The sequence below is a fragment of the Callorhinchus milii genome, unplaced genomic scaffold (genome assembly GCF_018977255.1).
Source record: "Callorhinchus milii isolate IMCB2004 unplaced genomic scaffold, IMCB_Cmil_1.0 Scaffold18, whole genome shotgun sequence".
Classification (NCBI taxonomy): domain Eukaryota; kingdom Metazoa; phylum Chordata; class Chondrichthyes; order Chimaeriformes; family Callorhinchidae; genus Callorhinchus; species Callorhinchus milii.
The window spans coordinates 10,810,412-10,835,313 of NW_024704759.1; positions in this window are offsets into that span (position 1 = coordinate 10,810,412).

Sequence of the window (24,902 nt, forward strand, 5' to 3'; positions counted from 1 at the left end):
CTATTCTTACAGAAGAAAGTTATTCATTAATTTTACCTGTGATCATGTGCTTGACATAGGACTTTAGGTGGAGCCAGTCAATACAAGGGTCATTCTCTGAGAAGAGTGACACAAACATTTTACAATACGATACAGTCACTCTTGAAGTTGTCCCAACAATTGCACTGGGTGTGATGTCTGATTGACATTCTGACCATTGAGGGGAAGGCTTGCGAGCTTGTCTGATTGATGAGAAAAATCCCCCTTGCATCAGTGGATTTTGTGAGGATGCAACGTCACTGTGCAGCATCAAATATTTTCAATACAAACAGCCTTTGAAGCGTTCTGCTTCTGGCTGAATCAAGACGTGGGGTGGTGCAAGCTGAGTATAACAATTCTGGACCTCCTGTGGCTTTATGTTTCCCTGGGTCAGTGATCTAATCCTATTTCAAAGTTACCCTTTGAAGGATCCTTTTGTTGGCAGGTGTTTTGTACCTTCCATGTTGGGTACCATTCACTGAGCAACTGATGTCTTCTTTCCATTCATTCCTTCTTGTCATCTTTAACCTCCCTCCTTCCTTTTCTTTGACAAGCACAATGCCACCTTCTTCTGAGAAGCTAGCCATACTATGGGAACCGATGAATCACAAATGGGGACATGAAAGTATGATTTATGCCTTGAGGTTTAGCATCATCAAAGCATTGTTTGAGACATTGAACAAAACTGAACCATATAGTCTTGCTTACAAAAAAAATGGTGATGGGCTGCAAATCCAAAGGAAATGTATATAGTATGTAATGATATTTCACATTTATATGCTGTAATGGTCTTGCACATCTGTAAGCTATTAGACTAAATTGATGTTTTTTTGATGACCCAGTGGGAGTCCTCTGCTCATCGCTCATAAAATAGAAATATATGATAAATTTTTTCTTGCAGCAGTCAGTGACATGTCAGCCGTAGAACTTCACCATTGCTTTCACTTTCACTCCTTTGTTCTGTACAGCTATTTTATTTTTCTCTTATTATTCATCTATCTACACTCACAGTCACCGAAAGCAGACTGCCCCCTTCACTGGAGGACAAAGGAAAAATTGCAGCATGTTATGAAGTGAATGAATAATGTTACCTGAACGACACCAGGAGAACTCCCTTCTCCTTTGAAATAGTGCCATGGCATCTTTAACGTCCACCTGAACAGGCAAATGGGACCTTGGTTTAATGAAGGAATCTGAAGGATTAGCATGACTTCAGGCAGGACTCATAAACAGAGAGAGGAGATTTGAGGCAGAGGGATTTGGAAGAGGGTGCCAGCGGGAGAGGGAAAAGTGGTCTAAATTCTTTGTTTTCCTCAAATTTCTAAACCTATAACTCCATAAATTGTTAGCACTGAAATGTAAAAGTTATGAACTGGGCACAGAAGAATTCTTTGGTTTGGAATGAGCACTGTTACACTAATCCAGGCTGTTGAGAGTTAATTTGTTACTTAATTCATTGAACGGATAGAGATTAATTGAATTTTACTTATCAGGTAGGCTGGGTAAGCTTTATCACTCCAAAAATGCAGAACCGTTCTATACAATTCGAATTGCTTTTTTATATTAGTTGCAATACACCTCCTCGCCTTGAATACTGTTTATTACCATAGCAACACACCATTCATTGAAGTGATAATATTTGGTAAAAAGGAAACTACTGTAAAAATGGTATAAAGAATTGATCCCAGGGTAATTTTTTTTTGCACAATTACTTTTCTATTTATGTGTTGTGTGATTTGATAAGAGTTTTGCAGTTTAAAAGAAATGGAAGTTTACATAGGAATGTATTGTAAAGCATAGAACACTCTGGAAATCGCAAAGTAAAAAAAAATAACCTACACCATTCTACTTTTCATACTCCTCAATTGATTTCTTTAAAAATAGCTATCTAATTCCCTCCTGAATTTGTTGAATTTATGTTAGAAAGGCAGAGAGTTACATGTGATTTCTTTTCATGAATGCTATGCATTTGACATCATCTCTTGCTGGTGTGAAGATGACAAGCGCCTTCTAATCTCTTGTTTCAATTAACATTTCATTAATTTGAAAAGCTATGAGTAACTATCAGTTATTGTCACTCATGGACAAAGTCAAAAAGCTTGCCTACAGATAAACTATCGTTTGAAAACATTGATTCTGTTTTCTTTCCCTCTCCCTAATTTATAAATTCAGCTCTGCGAGTATGGTCTAGAATCATCCTTTTCATTGTTCCCAACTACCTTTGTATTCTCAATGGTAAAGTACCTAAATTTCCAGCCAGTACAAATTTACCCTCATTTGGTGTAAACTCTAGATCTTTTTTGACTTTTAGCCAAATATCTTCAAGAAGCAATCTGGTTGATTAACTCTATTCACAATGGCTTCCAGCAAATGATCAATGATCACACTCAAATCTTCTTTCCTTCCCCACCTCTGCAAATAAAGTGTGCACATACTCATGTCTCCTGTTTCAATTTGAATTATATGACATTTATCTACATTAAAATCCATCTGGCACTCCTTAGACTATCTGATTATTTGATGCAGTTCTTCTCCAATGCTATTTATATTCCTGTTATTATTTACTTGGTCACATCAATCACTATTATTTGCAATGTTAATAATATTGCAAATGTTCCCTTAGGTTATTTAGCACTTGTGTGAACATCCACTAACCCAGAACAGATCCCTATGAAACACCAGTTGTCACTACATTTCCCCTATAATCTTTTCCAAACTGTCATCATCTTTTATAGCTGTCGCAAGAAGCCAGTTTTCAATCCAACCAGCTAATTTTCCATTAAAGCAAGGACCTTTAAACTTCTGTAAATGTCTCCCATGTGGAAATTTGCTAAACGCCTTCTATATATAAAGGATATCTCCTGGATTGCCCACAAAACCAGCTTTGTTACTTCCTCAATAGAATTCCAGGGGATTTGTGACAAATTACCTTTCGTTTCTAAATCCATGCCAACTGCGCTTTGCGTTTAGATAAATATTGGTAGACTGTTTCCCCTTCCAGTGGGAGGCTAACTGGTCTATGATTAACAGGGCTCATGTCTCATTTGTTTTATGAATAACAGACTAAGGGGAACATTGGGGAAAAGTTTACCTCTTTCAACAACAACAACAACAACAAGATTCCATTTATAAAGCGCCTTTCACGTCAGGAGGACGTCCCAAGGCGCTGCACAGTTGGGTCATGACCTCAGAGTGTTGTCCTTCACTGAAATGCTTATAGTTTAATGGTATATTGATCTGTCCCTTGGATTCCTGTAATTTTCTATGCTTGCTGTTTAAAACCTATTAATATTTCATTCTGATAATCTATTTATTGACACTGACGGAACTGAAATTAATCCAAGTGCACAGGCTTGATAGAGTGGTATTGATATTCAGTGAGGATGCATGTAAATGCAGTAGACCAAAACAAGATTCTGACTTACATCTTGCCACATAAGCTACATCGGTATCATGCAATCAAGTGGTCCTGCAAGAAATCGTGACAACAAAGTGGAGCTTTAATAATTACATAATTTTAAATTCTTGACACAGATGGTTAATCATTGAAACAAAAGGATGCTGCAGGTTTAAGTAGCTCAGCTATTACTTTGTGTTTGTCATTGCCATTTGGCCATATTGCATATATAACACCAAGGTGATGGGGAATGTGATGTTAACAGCATATCTTATCAGGCTATAATAGTGAAGCGTTTTGAGACGTCTAGAAGACGTGAAAACGCTATATCAAATGCAAGGGTTATTATTATAATTATTACACCAGGGAGTTTATTCTCTTTAATAAGAATGGTTGTGAGATTAATCGTGTATGCTTATACTTATATTGAGATTTGTCGTTGTCAAATTGCAAGCATTATATCTTGTCCCAGTGTTCTTTAAGAACATCGGTTTACCAAAATATGAAGTAAACAATGTTTTGCATTATGAAGCTACATCCCCTCCTCCATTGTTTTTAGGTTTGTTGCTGTAGCATACACTGAAACTATTCGTTGGAAAGATCCCTGATTGATTTCAGGTTACGCAGTACTTTATAACCATAATTGCTCTACTTCGGGCACTGCATTGAATCCATGGTTTTAATAAAATTGTAGCGTAAGGAAGAGCTGTTCATCTTACTTTTCTCAGTTGTGTTCCATCAGTACAACAGGAACCAACAAACACACCAAGAAATGAAAGCCAACAAGTTCACCTGTCAATCATTCCTAAGAGCCAAATCTGTTATGTTGTTAAATCAGTGTGATATCAAATATGGTACATTAATGAAAGTCACAGATGTGTTGCTCAAATAGCTGGATTATGAAAGAGTGGTATCATAACTTGCCTTTATAACAGTGATTTGCATAGGATTCTTGCTTGACAGAATGCTATGAAAAAGTATATTTATTTCCATCACATGGGTGGTCTTTTCCTTGCAGCAAATGTGTTTTTAATGTTCTATAGGTATTCCCAAATGTTAGACCATTGATCCATTCCTGTATCAAAAAGAGTATATTTTGCGGGTTGTAATGTGCTACTTGTTGCCCAGAGTTTACATTTTGCTTTTGTGCTTATAGTGGAAAATATCTACTATAAGCATTGAACATAGAACGTTCTGCTACTACAGTAAGAGGTGGTTTATAAACTCCTGTGTTTTCAATTCAGTTGAAGTAGGACCTGAAAAGTCTTTTGAACTAATTTGCAGATGAAAAATGAGTGCGGCGAATTTCACCATTAATGTACAATAAAGGTGGGGGGATGGATTATCATTTATGTTATAGACAGCACCACAGCGACTTTACAGTCGAATTATTGTATGTAACATTTATCAGCTAAAATAGTAGGTTCTAACAACTAATTGTTCTGTGGAATAGATTCATAGAAATTGTAAGAGATGAGGAGGTTACTTTGTCCTGACAAGGTTAAGATGATGCAACAAAAACAGAGAGAGCTGGGAAAACTCAGCAGGTCAGACAGCATCTACGGAGAAAGGAAAGTGAGTCAACTTTTCAGGTCCACGACCCTTCATCAGACGTTCTGACGAAGGGTTGTGGACCCGAAACCTTGACTCACTTTCCTTTCTCCATAGATGCTGCCTGACCTGCTGAGTTTTTCCAGCTCTCCTCTGAACTCCTCTCCCTCTGGCCTTCAACCCTCACCGACCCCTCTTCTCCTCTCTCCCTCCTCCACAATATCCTCTCCTCCACACTCGATACTCTTGCCCCCATCACTTCCCGCACTGTCTCCTACTCCCGCTCCTCCCCCTGGTACACCACCCACCTCCGCTCACTGAAATGCCAGGTGCGGGCTGCTGAGCGCACCTTTGTCAAATCCGGCTTAACGGTCCACCGACAAATCTGGCTGGACCTCCTCAAAATTTACCGCTCCACTCTAGCCTCGGCCAAGTCGTCCTTCTACTCCAGGATAATCCTGGAGGCGAAGAACAACCCCAGGCTACTGTTTTCCACCACATCCCGACTCCTCCGTCCCCCCCGCCACCCCGCGCAGGTCATCTCCTCCAACCTTCACTGCGAGGAGATGCTGGATTTCCTTGAATCCAAGATCAAGGGAATCCGCTCCGCGGTCACTTCCCCTCCAACTTCCACCCACCACCCACCCCTTCCCTCCCACACTCCGACTCCTACCCATCCTCCCCTACACACCTTCGTACCCGTTTCCCCACCCTCTGTCACTGAACTCATCCTATCCCTAAAACCAACCACCTGCTCCCTTGACCCCATCCCCACTCCACTCCTTATCTCCCAGCTCCATTTTCTTGCCCCACACATCACTGACATCATAAACCTGTCCCTCTCCTCTGGCTCTGTCCCCATTCCATTAAAAACTGCCATCATCACGCCCACCCTGAAAAAACCCTCCCTTGATGCGTCGCAGCTATCAAGCTACCGGCCCATCTCCAACCTCCCCTTTCTCTCCAAGGTCTTGGAAAGAGTTGTCGCCTCCCAACTGCGCTCTTTCCTCTCCACCCATTCTCTTTTTGAACCCCTTCAGTCAGGTTTCCGTGCTGCTCATAGCACAGAAACTGCCCTGGTCAAGGTCACCAATGATATCCTGACCATCTGTGACCAGGGCTCCCTCTGTCTCCTCGTCCTCCTCGACCTATCGGCAGCATTCGATACGGTCGACCACGCTATCCTACTCCACCGCTTGTCCTCCCACCTCAACCTTCAAGGCACTGTCCTTGAATGGTTTAGCTCTTACCTTTCCCACCGTCTTCACTTCGTCTCAACGAATGGCTTCTCCTCCACCCCCCGTACTGTCTCATGTGGTGTCCCTCAGGGCTCTGTCCTCGGTCCCCTCCTCTTCACCCTCTATATGCTCCCCCTCGGTGACATCATCCGCAAACATGGGGTTAACTTCCACATGTATGCGGATGACACCCAACTCTACCTTTCCTCCTCTACTCTCAACTCCACGACCACCGATGTCCTGACAGCCTGCCTGTCCGACATCGAGTCCTGGACGAGAGACAACTTTCTTCAGCTCAACGTGCGAAAAACCGAGGCCCTCCTGATTGGCTCACGTCAGCGCCTCCGCACCTCAGGCGCTGACACCATCAGCATCCAAGGCTGCACTCTCCACCTCTCAAAGCCAGTCAGGAACCTCGGCGTTTTGTTCGACCCTGAGCTGTCCTTTCTCCCTCACATCCGCACCACAACTGGCACCGCCTTCCATCACCTCCGGAATATCGCCAGATTACGGCACTACCTCACCCCTCACGCTGCTGAAACCCTGGTTCACGCCTTTGTCACCTCAAGGCTGGACTATGGGAACTCTCTCCTCGCCGGCCTTCCCGCCACCTCCCTCCACAAGCTGCAGGTCATTCAGAACTCTGCAGCTCGTGTACTGTCCCGCACCAGGCTTCGGGACCACATCACTCCCACCCTCGCTCGCCTCCACTGGCTCCCCATCCCCCAGAGGATTGATTTCAAGATCCTCATCCTCACCTACAAGGCCATTCACGGCCTTGCTCCCTCCTACCTCTCCAACCTACTATCCCCCTACCTACCTGCCCGTACCCTCCGTTCCTCTGGCTCCGGTCTGCTCCACGTCCCCCGCCCCAACCGCCCTACTATCGGTGGTCGGGCCTTCAGCCTCTCAGCCCCGAGGCTCTGGAACTCCATCCCCCAGTGCCTTCGCCTTGCTTCCTCCCTTTCCTCCTTCAAGGCCGGTCTCAAAACCTTTCTCTTTGACCGTGCCTTCAGCTCCCCTCTCGACTCTCTTCCTCCTCCTCGCTCCCTCCCTTCCCTCCCCTCACCCTGACCATTTCCCCCCTCCTCTCTCCCTCCCTTCCCTCCCCTCACCCTGACCATTTCCCCCCTGCTCGGGTCATGACCCAACTGTGCAGCGCCTTGGGACGTCCTCCTGACGTGAAAGGCGCTCTATAAATGGAATCTTGTTGTTGTTGTTGTTGTTGTTTCAGATTTCCAGCATCTGCAGTAATTTGTGTTTTGTTTAAGATAATGCAGGCTCACTTAAACTTTTTATCCAATTCTCTTTCAACTATGGTTATGGTCTCAGCTTCAAAAGCCACTTGTAGCAGATCATTCAAGGTTCCAATAACTCACTTTGATTGAGAATCTTTCTTCGAACTTCCCTCTTAACCTTCCTGAATTGTCGTGAAATGTTACCGATTGTCGAGTGTTGTTCTTCACTGTCTATCCTTTCAAAACCTTTCAGAGCTATGAAGACCATTGTCAGATCCCCTGTTAACCTTCTCTGCTTCAGCAAATGCAGGCCTCATTTTTCAAGTCCTCTCCCACAGCTATAACCCCCTCACAGCTATAAACTGTCATTAATATGAACCAATGTTGTACCCCGTAAGTATTTTACATTGATAGTAAATCCACATTAAACAGCAATATGTACACGAATGATAATTTAACGCCTTGGGACATCCTCCCGACGTGATAGGTGCTTTACAAATGTAATTTTGTATTGTATTATAACTGAAGTTCTCACCAACATATCCAGCACTGTATTATTCATAGACTTCACTGGACCAATTCAGCCCCAACTGTGCACAGGGAGGGTGCCCTGCATTTTCTTAGTTAGAAATAAGAGGAGCTTAACAGCGATATTTAGATTGTCCTGATATCAGTCATACAATCTGAAATGCTATTAAGGGCAACAAAGTACTGTTCAAGGGTCAAATCTCTGCATTTTTCCAATAAATTCGGCACAGGCAATTTCCAGAAATGTTTTTTCCTTTGTACGTTGATGTATTGGTTCTGAAGATAATCTTTTGAAAAATGAATTATCTATAATGGTATCTTCTCAGCCCAACCCTTAAGGCTTATATAGTTCCTACTTTTTCAACTGCAAAGGATTTACTGTATTGCCACAGCAAGAGGCAACAGCAGCATTTTGTCCACAAATCCCTTCACGCCTTGGCACCTCTCTATCTTTCTGACCTGCTTTCTCCCCACTCTACTACGTGCTTCAGGACACTACCCCATGTGAAGAGCGTTGTATATGCAAGTTGTTGTTGTACTACCTGCTGCCTCTGTTCGGCTATCTCTGGCCTCCTGCTTGCCCCTCGCCAGAGCCCGCTGAACGGAGGGAGCGGGCAGGATGGTAGGGGTTTAGGAGGTCGCAGTGGTAGGGGAGGAGCAAAGCCATGGAGGGCTTTGAAGGTGAGGACCAGGATCTTGAACTGTATCCTTTGTGTGATGGGAAGCCAGTGGAGTTGGGCGAGGATGGGGGTGATAGGGTCACGGAGCCTGGTGCAGGAGAGGACAAGGGCTGCAGAGTTCTGAATGATCCGCAGCCTACGGAGGTAGGAGTTGGGGAGGCCGACAAGCAAGGAGTTTGCATAGTCAAGCCTGGATGTTATGAATGCGTGTTTCGGCAGCCTGCGGTGTGAGACAGTGGCAGAGCCGGGCGATGTTGCAGATTTCATTTTGCAAACACCAAATTAAACACATGAAAGACAGAAATACAGGTAGAGCCTTACTTCTTAACCAGTCTCAGCTTGGCTCCTTTAAATTGTACTTAAAACACCTTCTCTGCTGGAGTCTTCTGCTGTTCCATGGATCATTTCCATTGTAGGAGCGGGATTCTCCAGGTCACCAGCGGGCAAATTATTTATGTACCTCCAGGGTCGTATATCAGTTGAAAGCTGAATGTGAGGGATGAAATTGGTAATTGCATGATTCAATGGTTTTATCTCTGTTGTACCTGCCCTTTTTATTGCTACTGCTCTTTTATTTTCCATTTTCTCAACTTAGATACTATGCTTCTGAGCAGTGTATCTGTTTGGAGTCAGGTGTTTCCTTAGGAAGGACGTATTAAGATGATACTGTGCAGGCTACTGTATTGTGTATCACAGTCTGCTGCCCTAGAGAATCATTATGCAGATTTATTTTATCCACTTTACTTTCTTCCCGCTCATTGAGGCACTTGGGGGAAACCTCACATTGACTTAGATGTCTTTTCCATTTTGAGACATTTTCAAATCATGTGTGATCATTTTTACCCTTAGTAGATCAAACTACTGCTTACAGCTGTGTTAAGTGTGTTCTCGTCAAATAATTCACATGTTGAATGTCTAAGGACAGTTTTAGGTGAAGCAAGGAGGGTCTAATTAGATTCTCGTTTAATGGGATCATATTTATTTTTAATTAAAGCTGAAAGTCTGTTCTTCAAGCAACTCAATTTCCACACATGTAAATTTGAATCAGCCATATTCATTAATATAATGCGTAATAGCATAATGATTAAATTCCTGAGAAATGTTTAAGGTTAGGACTTGTGGGCATGTATTATTAATAAAAATATGTACAGTACCCATGCAATAAGACATTGCTCTGGAGGCACCTATTAAAATTAATTTTGTGACACTTCTTTGGCCCCCGTTTTATTGACTTTTCAGATTTATGAATCTGTCTGTTTACTACGACATGTTCATTATTGTAACTTAAAGTTACTAAGACAGCACATTTATTCATTGACCACAGTGCTTCTTCAGTTAATATTGTAGAACAATAACCATCTTGGCAAAGGTGTAATTGTTTGCTTTGTCAGTTGTGCTATGAGCATGAAACTGTTGGGAATAGAATCTTTTTTTTCCCAAAATAATTTTGTTTACATCCGAACTCTACACATGTTCATTTTAGCCCTAAGATTCACCCTATCTAGCTCCATTTGTCAGTTTGAGGAAATTAAATGACAAATTGAATTCACCATGGATTTATGAATAAATCTTGAATTTAATGATGAATGTCATTTAAACAAAGGGGATTCAAATTTGCATCCTAAAGTGAATCCCAACTGGCAAATTCCTGAAACTGCATTTGTGAAGTTTGCAGAGGTGAAATAAACATTAAAACTCACAGGATTCCTTAATTCCAACGTATTGCAGTGGATTTCTTTATTTCCAATATTTTCTGAATTCTTGAGCTAACTGAATATTTAAAATATTAGTCTCTTTTAATTAAAATTTATTTGTTACTCTCCTTCAGGAACTTCAATTGGGAGTTAAAGATACAATGGCACTATTCAATAAGGGAAGGAAGTTTCCCACGGTATTCTGGCCAATAATCCCCCAGATAAAATTTCGCAATTGGCTGCCGCGTTTCGCCCACAAAACACAGTCAATTCGCTTTGCAGTATATTCTGTGAAGGGCTTTGAGACGTCGCAAAGATGTGATAAGGTGCTATATCAAATTTATGGATTATTATTATTTATTATAAAATTGATCATTCATTTCACGCCTGTGTGGGTCATTAATATCAAGTCGTACGCATCAAAAAGTATTTTAGATTTTCACAAAAACGAGTTGATTTGATGCCTTTCAGAAATAACCAAAATCTTCCTTTATAAATTTTAGTTAATTTAACAACAAAAACAACAACTTGCATTCATATAGCGCCCTTCACACCAGACGGCGTCTCGGAGTGTTTAACAGCGCCGGAGCTCAATGCTGATTGATAAGGAACTCTGCCAAAAGTTGCATCAATAAAGTAAGAAAGATGTAAACTTATTATTTTAATACAGAAATAAGCTACTGAATGATACAGTACAATGTAACTCTGAAAGCTTAGTGTGGAGAAGCAATTATGAATTGTTTATCTGCAGTATGTCACCAGATGTTATTGAAGCATCTTCCTTTTATAATTTATGGACTTTCAGAAATTTTGTTTTTTTTTCTATGCAATTCTGGCACAACCTACGGATGCACTGCAGACTATTCATATTGCATAACGATTAGATATTTGCTGGACTGAGGCCAAGTGTATTATTTCTGCACTGTGATCATTGTAAAACTAAATGGAAAATGATGGATGGCCAAGGTGAGCTGGGATATTTTTTAGAAAATACAAATTAACTGACTCACAAAGAGATTTCCCCCTCCCCCATTATTAATACAATGTCTTGTTATTGCTACTAAAAGTAATGGGTGACAACTTCCAGCAGTAGAGTAATGCAAATCACTTTTCTGAGGCCTCAGGAACACTCACAATATTTTTCGTTGTTGTATGTTTTTGGATTGTGCAACTCATTGACTCTGATATTAAATACAGAGCAAACTCAGGTATAATGCACTCCATTTTATCACTGACGTCCTCACTTATACCTCACTTGCAGCCCTGATGTCCTATAGATCTGTGCTAACATGATACAACAGCTTTCAGCTTGTTCTGGGTTTATTTTCTCAATCCCATTTAAATTCTTTTATGCTTTCGTACTTCCCTCTGAGATGTCTCCCTTCAAGACTAAAGAGCCTTTACTTGTCTGATCATTGCTCATTCCTCTAAAACCAGTCAATTCACTTTACAGTATATTCTGTGAAGCGCTTTGAGACGTCTCGAAGATGTGATAAGGTGCTATATCAAATGTAGGATTATTATTATTGTTATTATCATCCACATTGTTCTCCTCTGCACTGCCTCTAGGGCCTTTCTGTTACAATGACCAGAAATGTATGAAATACGCAATGTGTGGCCTGACTAGATCATTATATATTGCATGAGTATGACATCTGGGGATCTGAACTTAACTGATTTGGCAATATTGCCCAGCATCCGGTGTATTGCTGCTGTGCACTGGTTTGACATGTTGATTGATGAGTCTTCTAACAGCCCTAGATCTTTTTCAGCTTCCCCACTCAGCAAATTCTTTCTGAGATCCTAAGAGTACATGCATTTCCAATTCTTACTTTCTAGATGTAGTACCTTGCATTGATCTGTATTGAATCTTGCATCCAATTGTTTTACAGATAGATTAGTTGTGTGGTGTTTCAACTGTGGATTTTGAGGGGCAACATCCAACAACTTCTAAAGAGATGCTGATAGGTTTTAAGAAATGAGCACATCTATAGACCCAGTAAGGTGAAGTTTGCATTCAGCCAACAATCCATCCTTGTTCAATGTAAGCATATGAGTTATTCTCCACTCGTCAGCACATTTACTAACCTTGGTGGTGAGTAAGTGTTACTCTCCGCTAGTTGGTAAATTTACTGACATTGGCAATAGACACTTTATAATGTCTCATTATAAGAGCACATCATGAAGGTCAGCAAATGTTCTGACAAGTGAAGAATAATATGTGCATGCCGCCAAGGTCGGTAAATTTACCAACAAGCAGAGAACAACCCCTATAAATCCTAATCTTTCTCATTTGCCCTTACACCACCGGGTACTGAACGCATTCTTCATCAGCAGGTGATAAATCAATAAATAATTTCAGAATTTTATACAAACAAATGTATTCGATGGCCCAAAATACCTTTATATAAACTAAATAGAGTACGCACACACATAAATTTAATCAGAGATGTTTTCATATACAGGTAGTGATATTATTAGTGAAATTAGCACTTTGAGGTCGTTACACATTTTCAATCTTATTGAGGGAAAGATAGCAATTTTGTGGGAATTTTGATATGTGGTCTAATGCATTCTTACTGCTTAATGAATTTATCTTTTGCCATGTGGTGTTATCCATTCCTACTGTGGAACTGGCTCAAATAAATACATACGATTTCTAACCACAGCTCTGCTTGATTGCACTTATAATAATATTTTAAAACACAGTGATAAGTATTTTGTAGAATGCTCCTTAAAACCTAGAAGTTTAACCCTAATTTCTGTATCAATATTCAAAACTATTTAATCCAATGCTGTTTAGTTAAAGGCCAACTTTTCTTTGCACAGAAATAACTGTTGATTCATATGAAAAAAAATTGCATCTGTATATGGGGAAATAATTGACGCAACCATCACCTATATTTGATTATGACAAAATAGGGTTGTTTTCTATTGGAGATGAAGTAACTAAGATAAAATGTAATAAACCTTCCACAAAATGGCAGTTTCCTGTAAAGCTTTTGGAAATCTCATGGTATAAAATGGGGTTGTCATCAAAATTAAATCTCCCAATTATGTGGTATAAATGAAAGTTTCACCGAGTGGCATATTCAGTAGAAATAATCTTTTTCTTAAAAATCATTTAATATAAGCTTTCTAATTGAAACTGTCCACAGGGATATGCTGTGACAATGCTATTAGGGCAAATAAAAGCCATTTGTCACACGAAGCACAGATCATATTAATCATTTCATTTTCATTCGGAAGATTACAAAATAATATCAATAACACTACAAAGTGCACTGTCGGCATAAATTTAAATTATAATTCCATAAAAAAATAATTAATTTTGTAAATCCTTGACAGAATAATCAATTGTATTCAATAAATAATCATATCATTTATTATCTCACCAAATGCTACCAATATGCTATTCTATTCTAATTCTATTCTATTCTGTAATGCCTCAAATGCACTAACAATTTAATTTTCAGAACTACAATTCAGGCAGTATTGACCACTAACATTTCCTTTTCTTGCTTATAAACCATTACAGAAGGCAAAATAAATGCATGTCAAATTAAACTGTACAAATATTATGTTTTGCCTTTCTTGAGCTCATTAATATTGGTCTATATTCCTCTTCATCTGAAAAGAAATTACAATAAGTACTGTATATTCAATGCTGAATTGTTTCTACAAACAAACCATGCATCAAATTTAACCTCTACACAAAGCTCCAGTCAACATTCCAAACTCCAAAGGAAATTGTAGCTCAGGCATTTCTGGGTTTAAAGTAATCCAAATTGAGAGTTCAGAAATTATAAATTAGTGGAAAGCACCTGTGGTAAATTTGACATGACAGGGAATACCTAAAAAGGTACAGGTATCAGACATTGTTACACTTGACTCATCTGCGACAGAAAATAAAAATTCATTGCAAGAAAAAAAAACATGGGGGTAATAGGACTTTGTGAACATCCTGTAGACATTCACGATTTATGTAGATGTTAAAGAACAGAATACATTTCAGTGAACAAATTAATAGGAATAATATTATTTTGCACTCAAGAGTTGGTTTATTATATTTAATTGCCCTGGATGCATTTGATGTTCGATCTAAACCTTCTGAGAATTCAGTGGTGAAGATTCACGCATTGCTTTTCCTTGTTGACCTCTCTCATGTACAGTGTCTTCTGTCAATGCATACTTCACTTTCAAAAATTCAAACCGAGTTAACATCAGTCACTCAGCGTAGGTTGCCAGAGAATGCATTAGACTGTGGAAATCTGTGACTATTTAATTGGGACGTTAGTACATTGTGTCTTTCTGTGCTTCCAGGAATTGCCAGAGTCTACTTTTCACCACACGAAGTACAAAAATGCTGTCAAATGAAATATATTGAGAATCGTGGTTAATGATTTCTGTAATGTGCCAGATATGTACAAACCTTGGGGGTAATCTGGAGACTAAGGTCCAGCAATGGGCGTAATTGTAATCCAGTATCATGCGTTTATTTTAAGTGAATTAGATCAGCCCCAAAGGTCCGATCATATTAGCTCTGAGAGGTTACTCAAGGTCACGGTGCCTTTAACTACAGGGAATTATTGCAGGAGTTCTGAGTTTTTCTTATTGTGGAATCCAGCCAGGAAAACAATCTGAGCCTTCTGCGCAGTCTGATTATAGACAGAACATGTATTACTTTTATATATCCTTAAGCCCAAGAATTTTCAGCACAGCTGTCCATATTGTACACCAGAATGTGCTGGTAATTGAATAACCTACTAAGTGCCTGGAATAATTACACCACAAAAAATCCTGCTAATGCCTGGATTAGAATCAGGTGTTTGGCCTTTGGTGCACCATGGGGATCGTGCCAAACGGTAGGTGAAAAATTTGAAACCTTAAATGGCGTCTGAGACGATATTAACACCCAGTGTAAATTAATGGCAGGAAGTCCCACGCCCTGAGATGAGGTAACAGATTGTTGCTGTATAGCGGTTTGACAATCTTAACGCTTACAGATCGATAATCAGGATTCTTGGCTCCAGTGAAGGAATGACCAATTATGACTATTTTTGGGGAGGTCAGCTGGGTGTCTGACACATGCAGAAACCCAACACCACGCCTAAGAGTATCCCGGCCAAGCTGAGAATTACAATGCATCCCACCTACACATGGAAATTCCAGAGATAGTTTGTTGGAATGGAATGCGCACGCTCTCCCTGGAGGGACACATCCTGCTTACCTAATTTCAGAAATTATTCGACGCAGGTTGGCAAGAGCCAAGGCTTGGGGACCCTAGAATGCGTGTTGGGGTAACTCCTGAGTCTAACGAGCTAAAACCACATAGCTTGCCACTAATATCACTGTCTGGCAAGCTATAATCATGACTACAGTAACTATCTTTTCTACAGTTCATCATAAAGTATTTTTGATCTGGAAGTAGACTTAGTGGGGCAGTCATTTAGTGGCTATATTGATTTGAAATAAGATCAGTGAAGAACATTTAGGATTTCATATCAGTGTAGGTTCACACACTGAGACCAGGAGGAACAGTTTATAATTATGACGATAGATTTTGTGTCTGTTCTCAATGGAATAGAGAAGAAAGAGTGGATTAGCCTGACATAGCTCCAATGGAGAAGCTAGTCAGTATGGTTTCAGTGGGCTGTAATTTCCATTGTCTGCGTACAAACATTATAATGAACTGTTCACCCCCCACCCCCATTACTAGTCAGGGAGATGACAAAACAGAAATATTTCTTTGATCTTCTACGGAGTTGAAGGCTTTTATTGTAGCAAATGAACAGAGTTGATCTGGAGTGTCGCAACATGAGCAAAAAGTTTCAGGATTTGGCAGCTGGTGTTTATCTTCACATCCTCTGCTCTGCGTATCTTCAACCATTTAACAGTGTATAGCAGTGTATGCCACTAACCACGAGGTTAGTGGAAGAAATGAAATGTTCCTGGAAAAGGTTATGTCGGAATCCGCAACATCAACACTGCATGGTCACAGAATCCACCAGATCACTGGTTTGGATACTTCACGTCCATCACCTCACCCGCCCCGCCATTGGTAGGAGGGCCTTCAACCACTCTGACCCCACTCTCTGGAACTCCATCCCGCAGTCCCTCCGCCTTTCCTCCTTCTCAAGACCTTCCTCTTCGACCGTGTCTTCGATCACCCTCCTTCCCCCCCCCACCCCCGCCTTCAACCCTCCCCGATCTCGACCCCCAGCTCGGGTCCAAGATACTGATCGTCCAGCGCCTTGGGAAGTCCTCCCGACGTGAAAGGCACTGAACAAATACCTGAAAGAAGAAGGAGAAATCCATTTGGTTCATCTGATACTCATCCCTCCAGAACACCCACCTGGTTCTCCCATCACAGCAACAAGTTGATTTTTATTTGAGTACCCACCGGATTTTTCCAGGTTACTTTAATGCAACACGAATTCTGGTTTTACTTTAGATATTGCTCACTTGTCAAGTTCAATGTGACATTTGTCATGTACCCTGCAAGTTAATACAGTATTTTCTCACCCTTCTCTAATGGATTTAATGCAGTTGAGCCATGCACTGGTTACACAGTGAAAACAAATGATCCAGTCTTTCTAAGTGTGGGCCTGCTGATATTTTTGACTAGCTCATTTATTAGTTGAAAGCTGGTACTCATGTGATTTGGTTGATTGATAACCCGGAGCTGATCTGCAGGTCGGTAATTTTCTGTTTTGTATACTGCAAAGGGCTTTATTCTCTCTGCTCTCGCTGAAAGATACCAAATTAGATATTGCCCAATCGAATTCAAATGATTGATCTTATGTTTTTACACACGGGTACAAGCACCATTTAAATCAAAAGCAAAATCTATTGGAGGAAAAAAATGACTGAAATTGACCTCCAAAAAAGATGTCTCAAGAAATAAATAATGGACTGAAACTAAGTGGCGATTTGAAATGCTGAACATGATATGAGCACATCAAAGTGGCATGACTGTATTCTATTATATTATCCATAATATGCGATTTGGTACATTCAGTGTATTATTTTTAATGTTCTAATACACTTTGCCCAATAAGTCAGATGGAAGCAAATGTCTCACCAGAGCAGAACTGACGCATTTGTGAGAATGCTTTCAGACAAATATATCGGGTGTGGATGTATGCAGGGTTCTGAGTTGGATTGAGACAAACTGGCACAAAGATGCATTGTAGTTTCTAAGTAAAATGTTAAATGGCCATTATAACCACCGCGAACATACTTCTTGTCTCCTATCACTGTTCTCATCCACCTGCAAATCTTGCACTATTTCTGCTAATACAGCACAGCATTCTTCGCTTCGAATTTCAAGTCCAGGGATTTCCGTCAGGACCATTTCTCAGAGACCCAGTAACAACTTTTGAGAGCAGACGTGAGGTCTCAATGAAGCTATTGTAGCAAATTGAGATATAATAACTAATATAATAATAATCCTTGCATTTGGTATAGCGCTTTTCACATCTTCTAGAAGTCTCAAAGCCCTTCACAGAATATACCATAAAGTGAATTGATTATATTTGTGGCCGAAACGCGGCAGCCAATTGCGCACAGCAGTGCCCCACAAACAAAAAGTGACCAAGTTATTTTTTTTTCTTTATTTTTTTTTCTTGAGGGATTATAATCAGGTGTGTGGAGTAAGGAAACTCGCCCAAGGTTTCGCCCTCATTTCTCAGTTTATTGACTATTCCTGTCATTCTGTTCCTGTCATTTTATAGGTTGAGAATATTTTTTGTGTTTTTCTCAGATTCAAATAAAAACGGTTGCAATGAAAAAAATCTAAATACAATTTAGCGCCATCATTTAATGCCTGTTGCATTCACTAGCTTTTACTTAATCTGCAGAATTAGAGTATTATTACTTACTCACCGTCAGGCCAGGAACGTTAAACCAAAAGTATCGTAAAAGACCTAACAATTTGAAAACTAGTGAATTTGAGACATAAAGACAACAAATTGCATTTATATAGTTCCCTTCATGCAGGGTAGCATCCCAGGGCGTTTACGGAGGAATGAAATTGCGATATTCATTCAATCAATAGTCATATTTTAGCCCACAGTCGATCATGATGATCGTTGGAATAGAAACCCCTTTTGTTGGCGACATCTCTCAACCTATTAAATGGAATTATTTTTTCAGTCAATAACCTATTTACTGTTTAGGTGGAAATGTACTGAAGTGCCAACAGCCCAGAGTTTTTTTTCTGAAACTTTACTTAAGGTGAGAATTACACATTTCGCAGAAGCTGTCATAAATCAAGATTGGTTTCAGGAGCAATCTTTGGATCTGGTGACGAGGGCAGCAATTCAATTTTCACCTGCTCAAACCTTCCTGCCTTGGCTGTTAAATAAACATTTTCTCCAAGTCTCCTTTAATTATCGACTTGTTTCATGTTGGCTTTTAACAATCTCTATAAAAATACTAATTCTGTCAATAATGCAGAGTTAAGCACTAAATCGTGGCCTTGTATTTCTCCTGGATCCTTGATGCAAACACAACCTTCAATAAAGTGCCTCTGGACCCTGCTAAATGAAGCTTGTTTATCCACAGAAGTTCAATCCACTAAATCAGAAGTCGTAGACACTTCTGCCAAACTCAATGATTAAACACATTTGATTGACACCACTGCGGATTTATAGATATTCATACTCCTTATTTATATTGGAAATTATTTTTTTTCGGAGGGGGGTGGGGGAGTGAATAATTGTTTACTGAAGTGTAGTGATTTATGGCTCAAGAAATCAATGTCTTCCTTAATTTCCAGAGCTACTTAATGCACCATGAAGTACATTACATTTGCAATCATTATAAACAATAAATAAAATGGAGGAAAATTTATGGCTACACTTTTCAGTGGTAGTTTGTGTGTTTTTTTCAGAGGAGGTTGTTTCGTGAGATATGTACCAGTCTTGCACAGCAGCTTAGATACGCGTTGAGATTATTATGTTTCTCATGTTTTTACAGATCTGTGGGGGAAGTCTTTTTACAAAAGCATAATTAGTGTCCCTTCAATATAGACACAATTGGTTGGTATTACTGTACTTTTAAACTTAACAGTTTCTTTCAAAAAGTACTATGGATGTAATAAGTACTGACTTCCCAGGAAAAACACCTTGAAATAATACTTAATTGGTGAGAGTGGCACTTTTATACATTGTTATCACTTTAATAATAATAATAATATAATAATAATCCTTGCATTTGATATAGCGCTTTTCACGTCAGGAGGACGTCCCAAAGCGCTTCACAGAACACACTGTAAAGTGAATTGACTGTATATTTGTGGGCGAACGCGGCAGCCAATTGCGCACAGCAATGTCCCACAAACAGTCGTAGATTGAAAATGACCAATTTAATTATTGTTTTGGGTTTTTTGGAGGGATTATTATTAGGCGTGTGGAGTAAGGAAACTTGCCCAAGGTTTCGCCCTGCCTGGAATTGAAAAATTCCAGCAACCACGGTGACCTATTTATACTAAATAAATAGTACACTGACTTATAATGTTTCAGTCCAAAGTAGGTTACATTTCATACATATAAAACACCTATCAATTTGCATTATTTTCCATTGAATCTAAAAATTTGCTTGTGACCTTCAGTTGTTTTCTGCTGCTCTCAGTACTTTTCCTACACAACAGGAAATTGGAAATTAAGTGATACCACTGTTTATTCGAAGGGGCCTTTTATCTAAGAATCATGGGGGGTGGGTGACCAAATGAGCAGGTATTCCCATTAAAGGTTCTTGAAAAAAAGCAAAATAAAGGCAAAAGCATGTTGAAAAGTCAAAAATGTGAAATCTCTCTTTACAACCTGTATCTAAGCACATATTCTGCATTAACAATGATAACAAAAGGCTTGAGAAACATCTTGTTCACATTGGAGCAGAGGAGACTCAGGGACAATCATGTTGAGGTGTACAAGATCCTGTATTGGCAAATTACCTCCATACAGTCTACTCAGTCAGCAGGTACTCCAGAGCTGGAGGTCACCCCTTCAAACTGGCAACAAAACACTCGGGCCTGGACTTGAGAAAACACTTCTTCACCCAGAGGGTGGTGGACATCTGGAACAGGCTCCCGTGTGATACTGTTGGTGAAAATAGCATTCACTCGTTCAAGAGAAATCCAGACTGATTTCTCAGAGAAGAGAGGATCACACTGAGCCTAATCTATCACGCAATGCCTATTGCAGTGTAACCAGTTCAAGGGAATATTGAGCGATGCTCTTGTGTTGATGGTGGCTATTTTATGCTTATTGAATGCTGCATTATAATAATAATCTTTGCATTTGATACAGAGCCTTATCACATAATTGAACCGTCTCAAAGCGCTTCACAGAATGTACTGTAAAGTGAATTTTTTTTTGGTGGAACCTAACAGCCAATTGCGCACAGCAAGTGTCCCACAAACAACTGTGGATTGAGTGACCAAATTATTATTGTTCACGTAATGCATAGGCAAGGGTTAAAATTGCTTCCCTCAAATATGCCCTGCTACAAGGCTTATAAACCTGTACAAAATACGGTGGTTTTAGTAGTAATAGTTTTGCCACTTCTGCTTTCAGAAGTAGCTTGGCCATATGTCATACTGGTTGAAATAGGTTGGCAAAATGAATAGATAACAATTTCTTTTAAACAAAAGTACAAGATCATTTTCGCGCTGAATTATGGATTGCAGATGTGAAGAAAAGTTCTTTATTAACAACAGCATGAATGAGGTTACTTTATTTCTTCCTGCATGCAGAAGATAACCAGATTTTTGCATGATAAGTGTTTCAGAACTGAACAGAATCTTTGAATGCTTGAATGCTGTTCGACTTAATCAGATTCTCCTGATGAAAAGGGAAAGAGAATATTGCATCTAATTCTGTATTATTGTGTGGGAAAGGGAGCGGTAACAGGATTTATTATACCAAAATGATTGGATATTAAAGGCACCATTTCATTTACTTTTCTTACTTGAAATCTATGTGATCTTAAACATACTTCCACAATAATTCCCTGTGTGAATAATTCCGCAGGGTGTTCCACAAGTTGTTTGGATCTGGAATGCATTGCCTGAAAGGGTGGTGGAAGCCGATTCGATAAGAACTTTAATGAGAAAAGCAGATAATTATTTGTGAGGACATGTTTGCAGGGCGATGGGGAGAGTACGGGGGAACGGGATTGATTTGGAAGCTCTTTTCAAAGAGCCGGCACAGACACAATGGGCCAAATGGCCTCCTTCTTGCTGTATAATTGTATGATTCTATGAATAATGTCATCACTGCATTAGAATGTTAATTCTAGTACATGCCCATTGACGTGCTTGTCATGTTGGAAACATTATTCAGCAAGAATTGTGATTGGAAATGCACTGAATAAATCCAAACTTTTCTGACTGCTATGCAACTGTCTTTTCCAATTTGACTGAAACAAGTGTTATCAGTTTGACAAATTAATACCACTTTATTGCAAATGTTATCACAGTTCAAATTTCTAATGACCTGGAGTCCTGTAGCTCGGTGGTCAGAGCACTTAACTCGCAAGCGAGAGACCTGGGTTTGATTCCCGGCAGGGCTAAACCTTGGGCAAGTTTCCTTACTCTACACACCTGATAACAATCCCTCAAGAAAAAAAATAATAAATTGGTCACTTCAGTCTACGACTGTTTGTGGGACACTGCTGTGTGCAAATGGCTGTCACGTTTTGCACGCAAATAAACAGTCAGTTCACTTTACAGTATATTCTGTGAAGCGCTTTGAGACGTCTCGAAAATGTGAAAAGCGCTATATCAAATGCAAGGATTATTATTATTTATTAATGTATTTCAATCTTTTATAGACAAAAACAACAACAAATTACATTTGCGTAGCACCTTTCAGGTCAGGAGGAGGATCCTTGGCACAGGACAGTCAAGGATTTGTACCCAAGCTGGGGGTTGGGATCAGCAGGGGTGGAGGGCAGGGGGGGTAGGGGTTAGGAGGGTGACCAAAGGCACGGTCAAAGAGGAAGGTCTTGAGATGGCCTTGTAGGAGGCAAGGAAGGGGGAAGTGAAGGAACTGTGGGAAGGACTTCCAAACAGTGGGACAGAAAGGCTGAAGGCAGGATGTTTTTTTCTCTTGGTTTGTCTTTTTTTCTTAAATTAATTCAATTAATTTAATCAAATCAACAATTTTCTGAACCAGAGGTGAGAGGGTCACTGAATGAGCTAAGTTGTGGACACAAGTAGACAGATTAATTTAAGAAAAAACAACATAAGTGCACTTGACTTAAGTACTATTTGCAAGTGGTTATAATGTAAAAATTCTTCTAAAGTGATTAGGGCAGCATCTAGATTTAAGCCCAAAGTCAATTATTAAAATGTAAAGCCTTTCCTTGGAGATTAAATTAAAATTAGTATCTCGAGCTATAATAAGGCCACATAATTCCTATAAATACGTACTCCAGCTCTTAGGAAACCTTTCATGGTATGCACTTTCACTGACGTGCATGAGGTGAACGTCTTAAAAACTTCCAGTCTCCAGCACCGAATTGCTGCGAACATAAATTTTTAATATTTATCAATATTTCAAAAGCCGGATTGTAGTTTGCAGTCTCAGTGAAAAAGAAGGTGGTGTTTAGGTGAACACCTGTGTGCATCATGTATCGTGCAACTTATAAGTCAATGCAACCATTGAAAAGACTAGTCTCCAATTCTGCATTTGGTGTTTCGAAACTGACTGAAGGAGATTCAATTTTTTCTTTGCAAATGTTATGGGATCTTTAACATCTACCTGATGACAGGCAGACGATTTTAATGTTGGATCTTAAAGAGGACATCTGGGACAATGCATATCGACCTGTCCGTTCAGCAGGCTTCAGCCTACTCCACATCCCCCGCCCGGCCCTCCCCACCATCGGAAGTGGGGCCTTCAGCCTCCCGGCCCCCACCCTTTGGAACTCCATCCAACAGTCCCTTCGCCTTGCTCCTTCCCTTCAAGGCATGTTTCAAGACCCACCTTCCTTGCCCTCCACCCTTCCTGATCCCAACCCCCTGCTTGGGTCCAAATCCCTGATTGTCCCACTCCTTGGGACGTGAAAGGCGCTAAACAAATGTAATTTGTTGTCATTGTTGTTGCAGCATCCGGCCCCAGAGGTGAGAGAGCCACCAACTGAGCTAAGAAGTAGACAGATTAATTTAAGAAAGAATACTATGCTAAGAGTATGCCCTCCACCATACATATCATATAGCCTGGCATATCTGATTTGGCATAAATAGGACAGTTGGACTACTTATGTGGCAATTAGGAAACATCATCAATTATTTACTAAATTAACTTTCTTGGACTTTTTGTATAGATTAAGAGCCACTCTGTTCACTTAGACATTCACCAGTTCTGCTCTCTCGGGCACAAATGTGACTCTAAGTCCTTCTCCTACACTTAAAATTCATGTTTGCCACAATATTTTATTCACGTTTCAATGGTAGCCATTTAACTATTAAATCAGCTGACACAGGACTTGCTGTATATGGAGTTCTGTGTAACTAAGTAATTCTTAGGATTTCCAGTATGTTCATGGAACTGATTACACCAATACAACTGAAACGTGCATTGGCACCAATCTTTTTTATACCTATATCGGAGTCCTGTAACTCAGTGGTTAGAGCATTCGCCTTGCAAGCAAGAGACCTGGGTTCAATTCCAGGCAGGGCGAAACCTTGGGCAAGTTTCCTTACTCACAGGCCTGATAATAATCCTTCAAAAAAAAAGTAATAAAATTAGTCACTTCAATCCACGACTGTTTGTGGGACACTGCTGTGCGCAATTGGCTGCCGCGTTTCGCCCACAAATATACAGTCAATTCACTGTAAAGTATATTCTGTGAAGCACTTTGAGACGTCGAGAAGACGTGAAAAGCGCTATACCAAATGCAAGGATTATTATTTAATATTATATATTAATCCCTGTTTAGAATCTTAACAAGATCTTGCAATAGAATATTTCTTATCATCTGCACTGGGGTGGGGTCTGTGCTGTATTTTTCTATGCGCTGCCTTAATGCAGAAAACCTTTGTCTATTTCCTGTTTTCTCCTCTAAGTACAATAAACAGCAATTAATGCCAGCCAGAGGATAAGGAAACCAAACAAAAGAGAAGTAACTCAAAGGAACAACAAATTACCCTCAGGCAGTGTTATTGTGCTTGGAATAGAAGGTTTAGGAAGGCAATAGCGTAAAATACAAAGATGCTGTATAGACCCAGAAAGAGAAACAAACCTTTGTCAATTCAACAATAGCAAAGTACCTTACAGAATTGCAAGTAGATCTAAATTGTGAATCCTTGATGGGTGTTGCCTTGGCAGATATATTTAAGGCGATTAGCAGCTCTCGGGTTCTGTGCCACTGGCTTCACAGTTGAGACTGCTGATATTTTCTAGATATCAGCTAATTATGTTGCGGACAGGTTAATAATAACAACAATGACTCACATTTACATAGTGCCCTTCAGCAGGGAGGCGAGTTGGAGAGTTTAATGGCTAGATTGCGGCTTCAGTGGTAAGTCAGGCAGATTTGAACATTCG